We start from the raw sequence: 16,271 nt of genomic DNA, 5'->3' as shown, positions 1-16,271 counted from the left end.
GCACAGAGGTGTGCCAGGTGCACTCAGAGGAGCACAGAGGTGTGCCAGGTGCACTCAGAGGAGCACAGAGGTGTGCCAGGTGCACTCAGAGGGGCAGAGAGGTGTGCCAGATGCACTCAGAGGAGCACAGAGGTGTGCCAGGTACACTCAGAGGGGCACAGAGGTGTGCCAGGTGCACTCAGAGGGGCACAGAGGTGTGCCAGGTGCACTCAGAGGAGCACAGAGGTGTGCCATGTGCACTCAGAGGGGCACAGAGGTGTGCCAGGTGCACTCAGAGGAGCACAGAGGTGTGCCATGTGCACTCAGAGGAGCACACAGGTGTGCCAGGTGCACTCAGAGGGGCACAGAGGAGTGCCAGGTGCACTCAGAGGGGCACAGAGGAGTGCCAGGTGAACTCAGAGGGGCACAGAGGAGTGCCAGGTGAACTCAGAGGGGCAGAGAGGTGTGCCAGGTGTAGTCAGAGGGACACAGAGGTGTGCCAGGTGCACTCAGAGGGGCACAGAGGTGTGCCATGTGCACTCAGAGGAGCACACAGGAGTGCCAGGTGCACTCAGAGGGGCACAGAGGTGTGCCAGGTGAACTCAGAAGGGCACAGAGGTGTCCCAGATGAACTCAGAGGGGCAGAGAGAAGTGCCAGGTGCAGTCAGAGGGGCACAGAGGTGTGCCAGGTGAACTCAGAGGGGCACAGAGGTGTGCCAGGTGCACTCAGAGGGGCACAGAGGTGTGCCAGGTGCACTCAGAAGGGCACAGAGGTGTGCCAGGTGAACTCAGAGGGGCAGAGAGAAGTGCCAGGTGCAGTCAGAGGGGCACAGAGGTGTGCCAGGTGCACTCAGAGGGGCACAGAGGTGTGCCAGGTGAACTCAGAGGAGCACAGAGGTGTGCCAGGTGCACTCAGAGGGGCACAGAGGTGTGCCAGGTGCACTCAGAGGAGCACAGAGGTGTGCCAGGTGCACTCAGAGGAGCACACAGGTGTGCCAGGTGAAGTCAGAGGGGCACAGAGGTGTGCCAGGTGCAGTCAGAGGGGCACAGAGGTGTGCCAGGTGCACTCAGAGGAGCACAGAGGAGTGCCAGGTGTACTCAGAGGAGCACAGAGGTGTGCCAGGTGCACTCAGAGGGGCACAGAGGTGTGCCAGGTGCACTCAGAGGCCCAGAATGAACATGGCTCATAGATCATTAGTTTTAGTCAATGTGATATTATTAGAAAAACTAGAGGCCCAGTGCATGATATTCATGCACAGGGGTGTGTGTGTGTCCCTCAGCCCAGCCGGCACCCTCTCCAATCTGGGACCCTTTGAGGGCAGTTGGACATCCCTCTCACAATCCAGGACTGCTGGCTCCCAACCACTCACCTGCCTGCCAGCCTGATTGATGCCTAACTGCTCCCCTGCTGGCCCGATTGCTCCTAACTGCCCTCTCCTGCCAGCCTGGTCACCCCTAACTGCCCTCCCCTGCAGGCCTGATTGCCCCCAACTGCCCTCCCTTTCAGGCTTGGTCCCCCCAACTGCCCTCCCTTTCAGGCTTGGTCCCCCCAACTGCCCTCCCCCTGCAGGGCTCATCCCCCCGAACTGCCCTCCCCTGCAGGCCTGGGTCCCCCCCAACTGTCCTCCCCTGCTGGCATGATCGCCCACAACTGCCATCCCCTGCAGGCCATCTTTGACCACATGGGGGCGGCCATCTTATGTGTTGGAGTAATGGTCAATTTGCATATTACTCTTTTATTAGGTAGGATTACTAACTTTCCTATGAAAACAAATACTGATATATTTTGATGAAGAAGCAAAAAATTAGAGTTAAGATAAAACTTAAGACTTCATGGAAGTGGGGCGAGTTTAGTTATGCTCCTGCCTCTGGGCCCTCCAGGCACTTGCCAATCACTGCGCTCCCCACAGTCAGAGCATTGGAGCACTGGTGCAGCCGGCGGCTGAATTATGGGCTGTGGGCAGGTGGTGAAGCTGGCTCTGTGTGTGCCATCCGAGGAGAGAGAGTGAAGAGAAAGGAAGGCCCTTCCACTGCCCCCTCCCCTGAGAGCAGACACCCTCTTTTCTGGAGAACCAAGTTGCCAGCACCACAGTCAGGTACCTTGTTTTCCCGCAGCACCCACTCGCTGCAGGGGCAAACTCTGAGCCATCCAGCCTGCTGTGTCATGGCCTCAGTGTCTCCAGGGACCTCCGTGGGAATCCCTCTCCTTGTGTGATGTACAGATGTAGCCCCTTAGTTCAGCCAAACCCGCTCCTCCTCTCCCCAGAGCTCACTCTAAGAACATGGGGTGGAGGCAGGCCTGAGACTGTCATCCTTCCTGATCTATGGCACCAGTACCAGCCTGGCCCAGAGAACGGGCACAGGGGGTTTAGATGAAGGAAAATGTGCCCCCGTTTCCCGAATGGAGGCCAGCAAGCTGCAGTAAGGGAGGCGCCTTGCTGCCCTCTCACATCACAGCACGGGTGTGGGTGTGGGAGGGAAAGAGCTCCAGGTGACAGGGGAGGCCGGCTGCTGCCACCATCTATTACCCTGAGCCGCTCAACAAAGCCGGCATTCTGTCTCCTCATCAGGTCCCCAAGGCTGCCCAGTGCCTGCTCTCCCCGCCACCTTGTCTCAGCCCCCGTCCCCAGGAGGGACGAAAGCTCTCTCCATCTCAGACCTGGCCCTGCTGGTGAGCTTTCAAGTGCCCATTAGGTTTTATGGGCGCTGCTTGCAGGACTGCAGGAGGAGATGGCTCTGGGGCTGCAGTGCAGGCCCCAGGTCTCCCTACAGCCTGCCCAGCCTTCTGGCCACTCAGCCCTCCCTCTTGCCTTTCAGCTACCAGGACACTCTCCTGACACCTGGACTTGCCGCTGGGGTACCTGGGCAGAGCCCGGGCTTGCCACCGTGGCTTGGTAGGCTTGGGGTCTCCTGGCCTCTTTGGGCAGCAGGGTGGGCATGTGTGTGCACATGTGTGATTGAGGTGGTAACTCAAAGTTGGAGAGGAACTAACCAGCACATTCAAAGCTCTCATGTTGTAGATGAGGCCGAGAAAGGATAACAATAAACCCAAGATAAGGATAAGACGATGGTAATGATGCTGATTACTGAAGCCACTGCCTGTGGGTTCCAATATTGTGTCTAATTTGGCCTATGGTAGGGTAAATGTGTAGATACAGAAACCAAGGCCCAGAGAGATTAAGTAACTTGCCCAACATCACACAATGAGTAAGTGACAGAGTGGAGTTTGAACTCAGGATTATCTGACATAATATCTAGCTTTGTCCAGTACCTCTAGTGTTTAGAGAGGTAATAATAATAACAAGTGCCTCTCTGCCCCAGGGAGCTGTGGCAGTTACATGAGCTGTGGGGGTGGGAGCCACAAAGGTAAGGAATTATTATTCTCAACAGCCGAGCCTGAGGAGACCTGGGGTCTTCTGCTCCCCAATGCAGCTAGAGGTTTGTCCTGCTGTAAAGATGCCCCACCCCCGTGCCCTCGAGGGTCCTGGACCAGAATCCCGGGGACCCCATCTGCTCCCAGCCCAGGATAAAGAGAAGCACTCAGCTTGGTGGTGACAGATAGAGCTGCGGAATTCAGAAGGTTCCCATGAAATGAGAGAACATGCTTTGCAAAGTGCTGCTGCTCTCTGGGCTCCTGGAATCACCTCCAGGGGAGCCAGAGGGGAAGGAGTGTCCAGGATGACAATCAGGGGCAACAGCAAAGGTGCAAATGTGATTGTGTCCGCAAATGGGCAAAGCGCTGGACACCTCTGGGGGCCTCTTCATTGAGGGCTAATCACATACCTGGAAGCAGGAAGCCAGAGGGTCCTCTCGGGGAAGGTACTCCAGGCCAGCAGACACGTCAGGGCCTAGTTACAGTGTTTGGACAGCTCCACAGGAGATGGAGGTGGGTGGCTCAGCTCGGAACCACACTCCAGAGGAGGAAGCTATCAGGGTGAAATCACTCGGGAGGTTGCAGGGTCCTCCCGCCCCAAACAAACTTTGGTTTCTGAGGTTTTGTGTGATCTGAGAAAACAGACCTGAGTTTGTGCCAGAGGAATGGTGTGTATTAGTTTCCTGTGGCTGCTGTAACAAATTACCACAAACTTAGTGGCTTAAAATCATACAGATATATTCTCTTACAGCTCTGGAGGTCAGAAGTCAGTTTCACTGGATTAAAGTCAAGATGTTGGCAGGACTGGTTCCTTCTGAAGGGAGAATTCATTTCCCAGCCCTTTCAGCGTCCAGTGGTCACTCGCATTCCTTGGTTTGTGGCCCCTTCCTGTACCTACAGGGCTCACCATTCCAGTTTCTGCCTCTGTCAGCACATGGCCTTCTCCTCTCTGTTATCAAATGTCCTTCTTATTCCCTCTTTGCTACAGAGCAGCAAAGACATGTCATGTAATCCATCCATCTATCTATTAACAAATGTCTGTTCACACCTGCTGTGTCCTGAAGGAGGTGATTCAGAACTGGAGTCCTGCCAGGTTCTCTGAGCAAGACATTCACTCAACAAATGTTGATTGAGCCCTACTAGGTATCAGCCTCTATGACAGGTATTTGAGATACAAGTACCTATCCTATATAATAAAGATGTAATATGCAAATGGTTGTTAGGCCATGAAGCATAACGACCGACCACATAACAACCGGATCACGGATCAGCAGGAGGGTGGGGCAGCGAGCTACAAGCAGGCGGTGGAGAGCTACAGGAGGGGGCAGGGCAGCAAGCTATGAGGGGGGCCAGGGGGAGGTGGGGTGAAAGAAGCTACAGGAGGGCGGGGCAGCGGGTGGAGAGCTACTGGAGGGTGGCAGCGAGCTACTGGCGAGCTACTGGTGCACAGATTCATGCGCAGGGCTACTAGTAATAGATAAAGCCCCCAAATCTCCCTGCCCTCATGGAGCTAACATTCTATTGGTGGAGACAGAGAATAAAGAATCAATGTAAGTCAGTCATGTGGAATGGCACAAAGTGATGGGGCCATGGAAAACATAAAGAAAATAGGGCAGGTTAAGAGGGGTAGGGCCAGGACAAGTGAGGGGACTAATGAGTAGTCAGGGTAGCCCTCATCGAGCAGGTGAGATTTCGGCAAAGATTCGAAGGAGGTGAGGGGGAATTAGCTAAGTGGCCATGGGTGGGGGCAGAGAGCTCCAGGCAGAGGGAAGAGCTAGAGCGAAGGCTGTAAAGCAGAAGATGCCTGGTTTGTTAGGCACAGGAAGAAGGTAGATGGGCTAAGAAGGCCTCCGTGGAGCCAACCAGGCCAAACCCAAAAAGCAAAAGAGAAGACAAAGCAACTCCAGGTCTCTAAACTCTCTGGTTTGGGACTCTGGAAATTCTCTGAACGGGGCGCCAGTTCTGTGGTTAGGAATTGCGTGACCTTGCTGATGTCACTGATTCCCCCTGAGGCTCACTTTCCTCACTTTAAATTGTGCCATCCATTCATGTCCTTCATTCATTCATTCACAGAACTCCATCAACCACCCATGAGGTCCCAGGCACACGGCACAGCAGGCTCCAAGGAGGGTCATGTGCAGTGTGTGGTGTGTGCCCTCCCTGCCCAGGGCCCCTCCTGCTCCAATTCTCTGCTGCAAGAACTGAGGGGCGTGGCCTATCGACAAGAAGGCATGATGGTGGAAGGACTTCTTCTGAATATACCCAAAGGACAACACTGAATGGGTAGAAGTTTTAAGGAAACCAAATTGGGGAACAAAATAAGGCAAATATCTGCAAAAATATAACGGACTGTCATGAGAGGTCCTCTCGTCCTTAAAGGTCTGCAAGCAAAGCTGGAAAGGTAATTTTCTGGGGATGTGAAAGAGGTTTGGGTGTTGGATGGAGGCTGGACTAGATGGTTTTAAGGACTGAGGGGGTTTTCTTTGATATCTCTAACTCTAGATGATATTGATATGAAAGTAGGTTATGTCTAAACACTGTAGTATGGGACTCTGGAAAATTCTCTGAACTGGACACTAGTTCTGGGGTTAGGAATTGCATGACCTTGCTGATGTCAGCAGGTCCAAGGTGAGATGTGTTGAGGGCCTTGCTGAGGGATAGACTGCTTTCCCATAAATGCTGAGGTGAGTGACACAGTGATCTTAGCCATCATCTTTTGGATATGACACCAAAAGCAAAAATAAACAAGTGGGACAACATCAAACTAAAAAGCTTCTGCACGGCAAAGGAACTATCAACAAAGTAAAAACACAAAGTATGAAATGGGAGAAAATATTTGAAAACCATATATCTGATAAGGGGTTAATATATAAAATATATAATGAGCACATACAATTCAGCAGCATAACATAATAATCTGACTTAAAAATGGGCCAAGGACCTGAATAGACATTTTCCCAAAGAAGATATGCAAATGGCCAGCAGGTAAGTGAAAACATGCCAACATCACTAACCATCAGAGAAGTGCAAACCTAAACCACAATGAGCTGTCACCTCAGACTGTCATAAATAAGAGAAGAAATACATACTGGCGAGAACATGGAGAAAAGAGAAGCCTTGTGCACTCTTGTAAACTGTAAATGTAAATTGGTAGAGCTATTATGGAAAAAGGTATGGAGGGTCCCCAGAAAGTTAACTACCTTATGACCCAGCAATCCAAAATTTGGGCACATCTCCAAAGGAAACAAAATCAGGATCTTGAAGAGATACCTGCACTCCGTGCTTATTGCAGCATTCTCCACAGTGGCCAAGATAGAGATGGACACAAGAGAAGAGTCTGTCCATGGATGAATGGATAAAGAAAATATGACATATCTCTACCTAGAGATATAGGTATAATAGGAATATTTATTATTTAGTCATACAAAGGGGAGATCCTGACATTTGCAACATGATGCTAAGTGAAGTAAGCCAGAGAAAGACAAATACTATATGATATGACTTATATGTGGAAATTTCTTTTTTAAAGTGAAACTCAGAGAGGCAGAGAGTAGAATAAATGGTGGTTGTCAGAAGCTGGAGGAAACGGGACAATGTTGGTCAAACAGCACACGTTTTCAATTATAAGATGAGTAAATTCTAGGGATCCAATGCACACACAACGATTATGGTTAATAATACTGTGTTGGCCCGGCTGGCGTGACTCAGTGGTTGAGCATTGACCTATGAACCAGGAGGTCACAGGTTCGATTCCCATTCAGGGCACATGCCCAGGTTGCGGGCTCGATCCCCAGTAGGGGGCATGCAGGAGGCAGCCGATCCAAGATTCTCTCTTATCATGGATGTTTCTATCTCTCTCCCTCTCTCTTCCTCTCTGAAATCAATAAAAATATATTTTAAAAATATATTTTAAAAATATTTAAAAAAATAGTACTGAAGTTTGCTAAGAGAATAGATCTTAAGCATTCTCTCTCTCACACACAAAAGATAACTATGTGAGGTGACAGATATGTTAATTCATGCAATTGTGGTAACCATGTCACAATGTTTCTGTATATCAAATCATCACTTTGTACACTTTAATATGCATAATTTTATTTGTCAGTTATACCTCAATTAAGCTGAGGGGAGAAATAATCCCTGCCTTGGTGGAGCTTACATTCTCCTGGGGAGAAACAGATAATACACAAGATAAATAAACAAAATATATAGTAAGTTAGATGGTGACATTGCTATGGAGGAATATAGGGAGTGTTGGGGTGTGATTCAGGTATGTTGGTCTGAGAAGGTGACATTGAGAAAGGTGACAGCCACTGGGGTCACAGATAAGCTGTTCATTTCCAGTTCTCCCCTCCCCTCTTTCCAGGCTCTGCCCTTGGGCCACTGGGACAGGCTGCTGTGGAACAACCCCTTCAGGTTTTATTGCTGTGTCTGACTGACTGAGAGTGTTCACAACCCATTGCCTCACTCATTTATTAATCCTATGGATCCCTTCTATTTGTAAAGGGGAGGAAACTAGTATGCACTATGTCCTGGGTGCTCTGCTACATACTTTACATCCATCATTTCATTTCATCCTCACCATGATCTGTGGGTAAGTGTGGTTAGGCCCACTTTAAACATGAGAACACTGAAGTTAGTTACTTTAAGCTTTTTTTTTAAATTGACTTGAGAGATGAGAGAGAGAGAGAAGAAGGGAGAGGGAAAGAGAGAAAAACAACGTGAGAGTGAAACATCAATCTGCACGCACCCAAAACCTTTCAGTGTATGGGAAAATGCTCCAACCAACTGAACCACCTGGCCAAGGCTGCTTTAACCCTTTGCACTCGCTTGCTTTTTTCTCGATTCCTTTATTCTAATGCTAATCGTGTCGAGTCACACTCGACATCCGAGTGCAAAAGGTTAAGCATCTTGACCAGGACCATATAACTAGTAAGGAGCAACTGAAATTTGAGTTCAAATCAAGTCTAACTCGAGAGTCTTTTTTTCCACCATAACACCATAAATTATCTATATTACAAAAGGCCAGTGGCCATAATGCCGTAACGCTGTAACGACCAAACAACCGGTCACCAGGAGGTGCATGGAGCACCTCTTAGGCCCTCACCCCACCTTCCACCTCCCCACCTCCCCCATCCCAGGGCACCAGCAGTGTTGGCAGTGCATCACGGGGCGCCGTCAGTGTCCTCGAAGCATGCAAGGCGTCGGGGCGGTGGACATGGCCCTGATGGCAGGCTAGGCCTAGGGGACCCTGCATGTGCACGATTTAATCATGCACTGGACCTCTAGTGTTTTTTATAATTGTCTGTATTATGGGGAAGAGGGAGCAGGTATCAGAATATCTGGGAGCAGGGACACATATAAATCGAACCCAGTGATGCTGATACTACATTTCTCGTACCAGATTAGTACTTGCTGAACTATATTATTCTAAAAAAAAAACAACAATCCTGTACAAAAAGAGGGGGAATGGGGGACATCTGTAATACTGTCAACAATTTTTTTAAAGTTCTGTGGATTTAGGGAGAAACCAAGATGGCAGCATAGGTAAACACCTGAACTGCTGCCTCACACAACAATTTCAAAACTACAACTAAAAGACAAAACGGACATCATCCAGAACCACAGGAAGGCTGGCTGAGTGGAAATTCTACAACTAGAAGGAAAGAGAAAAGCACACTGAGACTCACAGGAGCTACGGAAGGCAGGGGTACGGAGGCACGCATGGAGAGGGCTCGCAACTGAGTACGTGGTTGGCTTTCTCAATCGGGAGGGAGACAAAAGCTCCTGACTACTCTGAACTCCAGTTCCAGGTGAGACTCTAGGGACCCAGACTCATATGGGGAGAAACTGGACTGTCTGGCAGCAGGCGAAACTCGAGGGCGGCTTTCTCTGAGAGGTGCTTGCAGCGATTACTGCGAGACACTGAGACCCAGGGGCCTCTTAGGGCAGGGCTGACAGGAAGCCATAGCTGTTTGCTCTGCCCTGAGATCCTGCCCCACAAAGCCATTGCTGTTTGCTCTGCCCTGAGACTCCGCCCCATCCAAGCTGAGCGCAGAGGCTTTTGCATATGAATAGCCTGGTCCTTTGAATTCTAAACTTACCTAACAAACTGCAGCTGAGTCAGTGAGACCCAGAACATCCAAAAGAAGGCCCAAGGCCCCACAGCAGCTTTCATTGCTTCACAGCTGGGCCTCATCTGGGCACCTCCAAAACCCAAACAAAGAAGAGGAATCTGCAGATCTATCCTTACCTCCTGCTAGGTGGCCTCAGGCAGAGGCTAAATTAGCCCCTCCTTAGAGATCCAAGAGCCAGTGTACCCAGGGGTCAGAGTAGGACCATCCAGATTACAACTCCTCAGATCCATAAGGGACACACTCAGGGGGCAGACTCAGTGAGCACCAAAGCCCCACTGAAGCAAGTCTTGTCTCATAAGGGTGTCTCCAGCACAGAAGTTCTCCCATCGTAGACACAGCTGATCCTCACAGTCAATTGGCCTGGAGGTCAATTCCTCCCAGTGATACCAACAACAATCAAGGCTTAACTACAGCAAGACTGTGCACACAGCCCACAGAGGGGTGCACCAAGAATGTCCACCTCAGGTAACTGGGGAGGCTGAGCCACTGGGCCCTATAGGACACCTAGCCCACAAAGCCACTCTATCAACTCAGGGAAGCAGCCAAAATGTGGAGACAAAGAAAACAGGTCACAAATGAAAGAAATGGAGGAAAGCAAACGACTGAATATAGAGTTCAAAACCACGGTTATAAGGTTTTTCAAGAATTTTCTAGAAAAGGCTGATAAATTTAGTGAGACCCTTGAGGCTATGAAAAAGGACTAACTAGAAATTAAGCATACACTGACTGAAATAAAAAACAATATACAGAGATCCAACAGCAGACTAGAGGATTGCAAGAATCAAGTCAAAGATTTCAAATACAAAGAAGCAAAAAACACTCAACTAGAAAAGCAAAAAGCAAAAAGAATCCAAAAATATGAAGATAGTGTAAGGAGCCTCTGGGACAATTTCAAGTGTACCAACATCCGAATTATGGGGGTGCCAGAAGAAGAGAGAGAGCAAGATACTGAAAACCTATTTGAAGAAATAATGACAGAAAACTTCCTCCACCTGGTGAAAGAAGTAGACTTACAAGTCCAGGAAGCGCATAGAACCCCAAACAAAAGGAATCCAAAGAGGACCACACCAAGACACATCATAATTAAAATGCCAAGGGCAAAAGACAAAGAGAGAATATTAAAAGCAGCAAGAGAAAAACAGCTAGTTACCACAAGGGAGCACCCATACGACTGTCAGCTGATTTCTCCACAGAAACTATGCAGGCCAGAAGGGAGTGGCAAGAAATATTCAAAGTGATGAATAGCAAGAACCTACAACCAAGATTACTCTACCTAGCAAAGCTATCATTCAGAATTGAAGGTCAGATAAAGAGCTTCACAGATAAGAAAAAGCTAAAGGAATTCATCACTGCCAAACCAGTAGTATATGAAATGCTGAAGGGTATTCTTTAAGAAGAGGAAGAAGAAGAAAAAGGTAAAGATAAAAATTATGAACAACAAATACATATCTATCAACAAGTGAATCTAAAAATCAAGTGAATAAAAAAAATCTGATGAACAGAATAAACTGGTGAATATAATAGAATCAGGGGCATAGAAAGGGAGTGGACTGACAATTCTCAGGGGGGAAGGGGATGTGGGGGGTGCCAGAAGAGACTGGACAAAAATTGTACACCTATGGATGAGGACAGTTGCGGGGGGGCGGGGGGGATAAGGGCAGAGGGTGGGGTGGGAACCGGGTGGAGGGGATCTATTGGGGGAAAAAAGAGGAACAATTGTAATAATCTGAACAATAAAGATTTATTAAAAAAAATAAATAAAGTCCTGTGGATTTAGTAGACAGGTGAATTTAGTAGGCAGGGCCATTATTCCCATTTTATAAGTGATGAAACAGAGGCATAGAGAGTTTCACTGGTTTACCCGAGGCCACACAGATAGTTTTCAATGGAACCAGGACTAGAATTGGCTTGTACTCCATTCTTCCCATTGCTTATTGTTAAAAACTGATTTAATTTTTTGCATAGGTAATAGTTTTACATGGTACAAAATTTAAAGTGTTAACATAAAAACATTCAAACCTGTAAAGAATTTTTGTGAGTTTATTTGAGCCAAACTGTTGACATATGCTGGGAAGCAGAACCTCAACGAATTGAGATCATGCTCCAGAGAATGGCAGGTTACATCTATACTATTATTTATACATTGCAATCAAAGGAAGGGACATGAAATCCATGGGTGATAGACTAGAGAGGCGGGAGAAAGCAAAACAGGGAAACCCCTGGGACTGATAGACACATACTTAGGTGGGTGCAGGAACAATTAACATGATAGCAATGAAGGAATTTGTGGTATCTGTCCTGTAGCCCAGGCACATTAGGTTGTGCCACAGGGGGTCCAGAAAAAGGGAAGTTACAAGTTATCCAGACATTTCAAGGGTATGTTATCATAGATGCAAAAAAGACAGAAAGGCTCAGTTAAGGTAAAGGTTGACCTTGTCAGAAAAGATACCAGCCTAGGCCATAGCTACCTACCATAACTGCTTTTAGTCAAAGTTTAATTTCAGACCATCCTTGTGGTTACTTTAGGTGTCTGAGTTTGCAAGACTGCCATGCAGGCCTTCCCTGAACTTGTCAGGTTAGCATGTGGCCCCTTTCGTCCACAAAAGGCAGAACTGGTAGATAAAGAAAATAGATCTCTCTCCACACTGTGTCCCCCAGATCCATCATTTTATTTCATCCTCACTATGACCTGTGGGATCAGGGTGGTTATGGCCAACTTAGACATGAGAACACTGAAGTTAGTTACTGGTAACAGGCAACAAAAGCAAACATAAACCAGTGGGACAACATCAAACTAAAAAGCTTCTGCACAGCAAAGGAACCATCAACAAAGTGAAAAGGCACCCCACCCCCACCCCCAGAGGCAACGACCATTAAGTTTGTTGTTCTTCCCTCCCAGTAGGTCTCCTCCTATGACTTTCTCACTTCTTAAGCACATGGGAAAGGAGAAGACAGAGTCAGATCTCACAGGGGCTGCCCTTGCTCGGTGCAGGGTTCCAACCAGGCGTGGTCACCTATTAGCTGAGTGACCTTGGAAAAGTCACCAAATGTTGCGGCGTTGTGATTCTTGTCTGTAAGATAGAGATCATTTCACCTACCACAGAGTTTCAAAGTGAAGGAGAGTTCGTTTACAGCACTCAGTGATGTGTGTGCAAGGGCGAGTGAATGTCACTGCTCTCCGCCTCTGCGTCCTTCTCTCCAGAGGGCCCAGACGCGGCCACTATGTCCTCGTCCCCTCTCAGAGGCGGTGGGGAGGACAGACAGGACATGGGAGATGTTTCTACAGGATAAAAGGAAATGACTCCAATTTTACCAAGTGCACTTAAAGTTAGATATTAGAAGAAACTTTGTTTTAAAATCCCAAAGGGACGTGTGAGGTTTCTTTCTTTGAAAATTTCTCAGAAAATTCTAATAACAATATATTAAGATGCTAATATTCCCAGAAGCAAGGGGATAGGGATGGATGGAAAGACCTTTCCAGTCCTTTCCTCTCTGGAAATTAGAATTCAAGTAAGAGAGACATTTAAGCCGAATTATCTTCTGTCCTAGGTCCGGCGCTGGGGTGGCCACATGGACTAATGGCCACTCGCCAGCAATGAGATGGCCTCTCTGGTCCCTTCCTTCCTGAGTTTAGTCATTCTCTTAAGTTAGAGAGAAATTTAAGCCCAGTGACCTTCTGTGCCAGGGTCCAGCTTCGGGGGAACCAGATGGGCTACTGACTCATCACGGGCACCATCAGGCCTGGCCTTTGCGACCAGCTTGCTAACACCAGGGACACTTCCCAGTGACCTGCCCTGGACACCGCCCTGGACAGGCTCTGTTGTTTGGGGCACAGAAAAAAGGGTTCCGTCCTCAAGGAGGTTGAAAAGCTAGACTTTGGGAGCGATTTGGGGAAAGGGGTGGGGCAGTGTCCTGTCATAGGAGGAGACTTACTCAGGAGGCTGGAGTCTCCCTTCGTGGGAACCTGCAAGGACTAGAGGGGGAGGCGGGGAAGTGGGGGATGAAGGGCAGACCCCCCACTCTGCTGTTTCTCATGCCCAAGGTCCCCTCGTGGCTTGAGGGGAGGGTCGCCACCTCCCTTATGAAAACAAGTCCCCACGAAGGTCTCCAGGCCGGAGGTCACCGTGCTGGGTTGCCTCTCTCTCAGACCATTGCCGCTGCCACCACACTGGGCTGCTCAGGAGCAAAGTCTCCCCTCTGTGTGGAGGTGAAGGCTGGAAAGTCGGACATAAGTACACACTCAGGGACAAGACAGGGGACCCAGACTGAACCAGTGGCCCAGTTCTCCAAGGCCTGTCAACTCCTTCCCCACATCTGGAACCCTTTCCTGGAGTCCCGAGAGACTAGCACAGCTCCTGGCTTGAGTCGCTTCATTCCTTCTCCCCGCCTGTCTGCACGTGGAACGTGACAACAGCAGCACCCACCTTCCAAAAACAAGACCTCAGTCATCTTGACCCTGAGGGTCAGCCCCGAGGGAAGAATCCCACTGTGCTGCTTACTTCCGGATCTTGTCCTGTCTGGTTGGAAGGCTAGAAAAGGCCTCTTCCCCAGGTGACAGGAGACAAGAAATAACCCCAGACTCAGCAGAATAATATTACACCCCCAAACTCCAGCATCGCCGCCGGCCACGAGGAGGCCTGCGGAAGTCCAGGTTCGCCGTGAAGCCCCGTAGCTGACGTGAGTGGAAACGGCTTCGCTGGGACCAGGATGCCGGAACACAGCATTGCTGAATCCACTCTGCACTGGGAAACACTACACTTAATGGCCCATCGGGTCGTTGTGTATCCTTACTTATGACACTCTCCAATAAAAATATCTTTAATTAGCAGGCCAATGTGGGGCCCACACAATGGGCCTGCCTTTCGACAAGAGTAATTACCACAAGAACACGGGCCCCATCCGTTCCAGGATGGGAGCCAGAGCCCAATCAGCCTGGGTCTCATCCAAGAGGATGCTCTGGGACTCAGTGTAACCAGGTGGGCAAGAGCCCGGCTTTCGGGTCCTAAGACCTAATACCACACCCTTCACAGATTAGCTGCGCAATTCTCCACAGGTTGCTTCACTTCTCTGTGCCCCAATGTCCTCATGTGCAACATGGAAATAATAACACATTCTTCATAGGAAATAAGGATTTAGTATGATAAAGAGCTTAGCACAGTGTCTGGCATGTAGTTTGTGCTTGATATACGGCCGGTGCTGCTGCGGGAGGGTGCAGAGCCAGGCGATTCCGGGGACCAGGCCCTTGATGGGACAGGACGGCATAGCAAGGCCATTCTGGCTGCTCTCTTCTCCCTGTAACGGCCACTGCTGTCTCTTTGGCAGGGGAACTAGGGAAACGGAATCAAGCACCGTCTCATCCTGCCGGATTCTCCACGGGTAGACAGCCCCTAAATCTTTTAACCTCCGTGCCAAGATGTGTCAGGTCCACAGAAGTAGGTGGAGAAAGGCTGTACCTCTGTCCTCCCTGTGCCATCCCCAGAGCAGGGAGGGTGGTTCTCCTAGGGACCCTGAGCAGGTGCCGAGCCTTGGGTCCAACCAGTGGGGCTTCATGGAGCCCTCTCCCCGAGGTGATGGGGAAGATAAAGATCATCTCCCACTTAGCACCAGGATGATACACCTTAACCCTCCCTCCGCTCTTTCCTAGCAGGCGGGCCCCTAGTGCAGCCAGATGTTACTACGGATTGCAGAGTTTGGGGAAGTTTATAGGTTTTTAAAGGTCAGGTTCTTTGGTGGTAAAAGTTTTACAGACCAGTAAAAATTTACTGCGGAAGGTGGGAAGCACAGCTGCCATGGAAAAGGCTGGAGCCAGGAGTCTGGAGGGCCTCAGCTCCGTCATGTCCACCTGTGGGGAAGGGGCATGTCGCGAAGCCTCTCTGGGCTCTGTGTTTTAACCTGGAAAATGGGAACAAGAAAAGTGAGCTGGGCGGATGGGTGGAAAGCTCCTGGCACATGTGTGTGAGTACAGTCCTCCTCTCCAGGGTGCTGGGAGCAGCTAGACACCCGGGAGGCCCAGGCCTGCGGCTCCTGCAAGCTTGAGCTTTTCATTACACTCACTGGATCGCTGCCATCTGCATGTCTGCCTCCGCTCCGGGGAGGAGCCGGCCGTCTGCAGCCAGAGCTCAGGAATCAAATTAGCCCTGCCTCTGCCTTTCCCTGATTCCCGCGGCCCAGGGCAGTTCCTCACGGCCTGGAACTAATTCTTGTTTAAAAGGGGCAAAAGTGACTCCACAGTTTCATTGGAGGCAATTTACACCCCGCCACTGGCAACAACTCCAGCTCCTCCCTGTCCGTTGTGCCATCAGATCCATTAATAGGACATTTCTTCAGGGGAAACTTGATTGCTGCTCCACCCGAGAGGCACACAGGCGGTACAGCTCCATGTGCCGCGCGGCCTGCCTGGCTCGCTCTAACCCTGTTACCTAAGAAGCTAATTCTCTAATGCACACACTGTGCCCAAGACATCCTCTTCCTTCTCTAACGCAATCGGGCGGTCCCAGAGGGCCGGAGCTCAGTGCAGAAATGAGGGCCTGGGCCCAGGGGACAGGGTGTCCGGGCTTTGGCACTGCCCCCAGATGGCTCTTAGCACGTGCCCGTGGCTGGCACTCCACTCTACAGTGTGTAGAGCCCACCTTCCGGACTCCCATGGTGGGCCGGAGTGAGCCACATCCAGGCCACTCTGGATTGACAGCTCAGACCCTCCTGCTGCTGTTGCCTCCCCCTCCCTTCTCCTCTCCTCTCTCTTCCTTTCCTCCTAGAATTTTCCTCCCTCTCTCCTTGCCTTT

This window comes from Eptesicus fuscus, chromosome 13 (assembly GCF_027574615.1).
Source record: "Eptesicus fuscus isolate TK198812 chromosome 13, DD_ASM_mEF_20220401, whole genome shotgun sequence".
Classification (NCBI taxonomy): Eukaryota; Metazoa; Chordata; class Mammalia; order Chiroptera; family Vespertilionidae; genus Eptesicus; species Eptesicus fuscus.
This window is presented reverse-complemented; position numbering follows the sequence as displayed.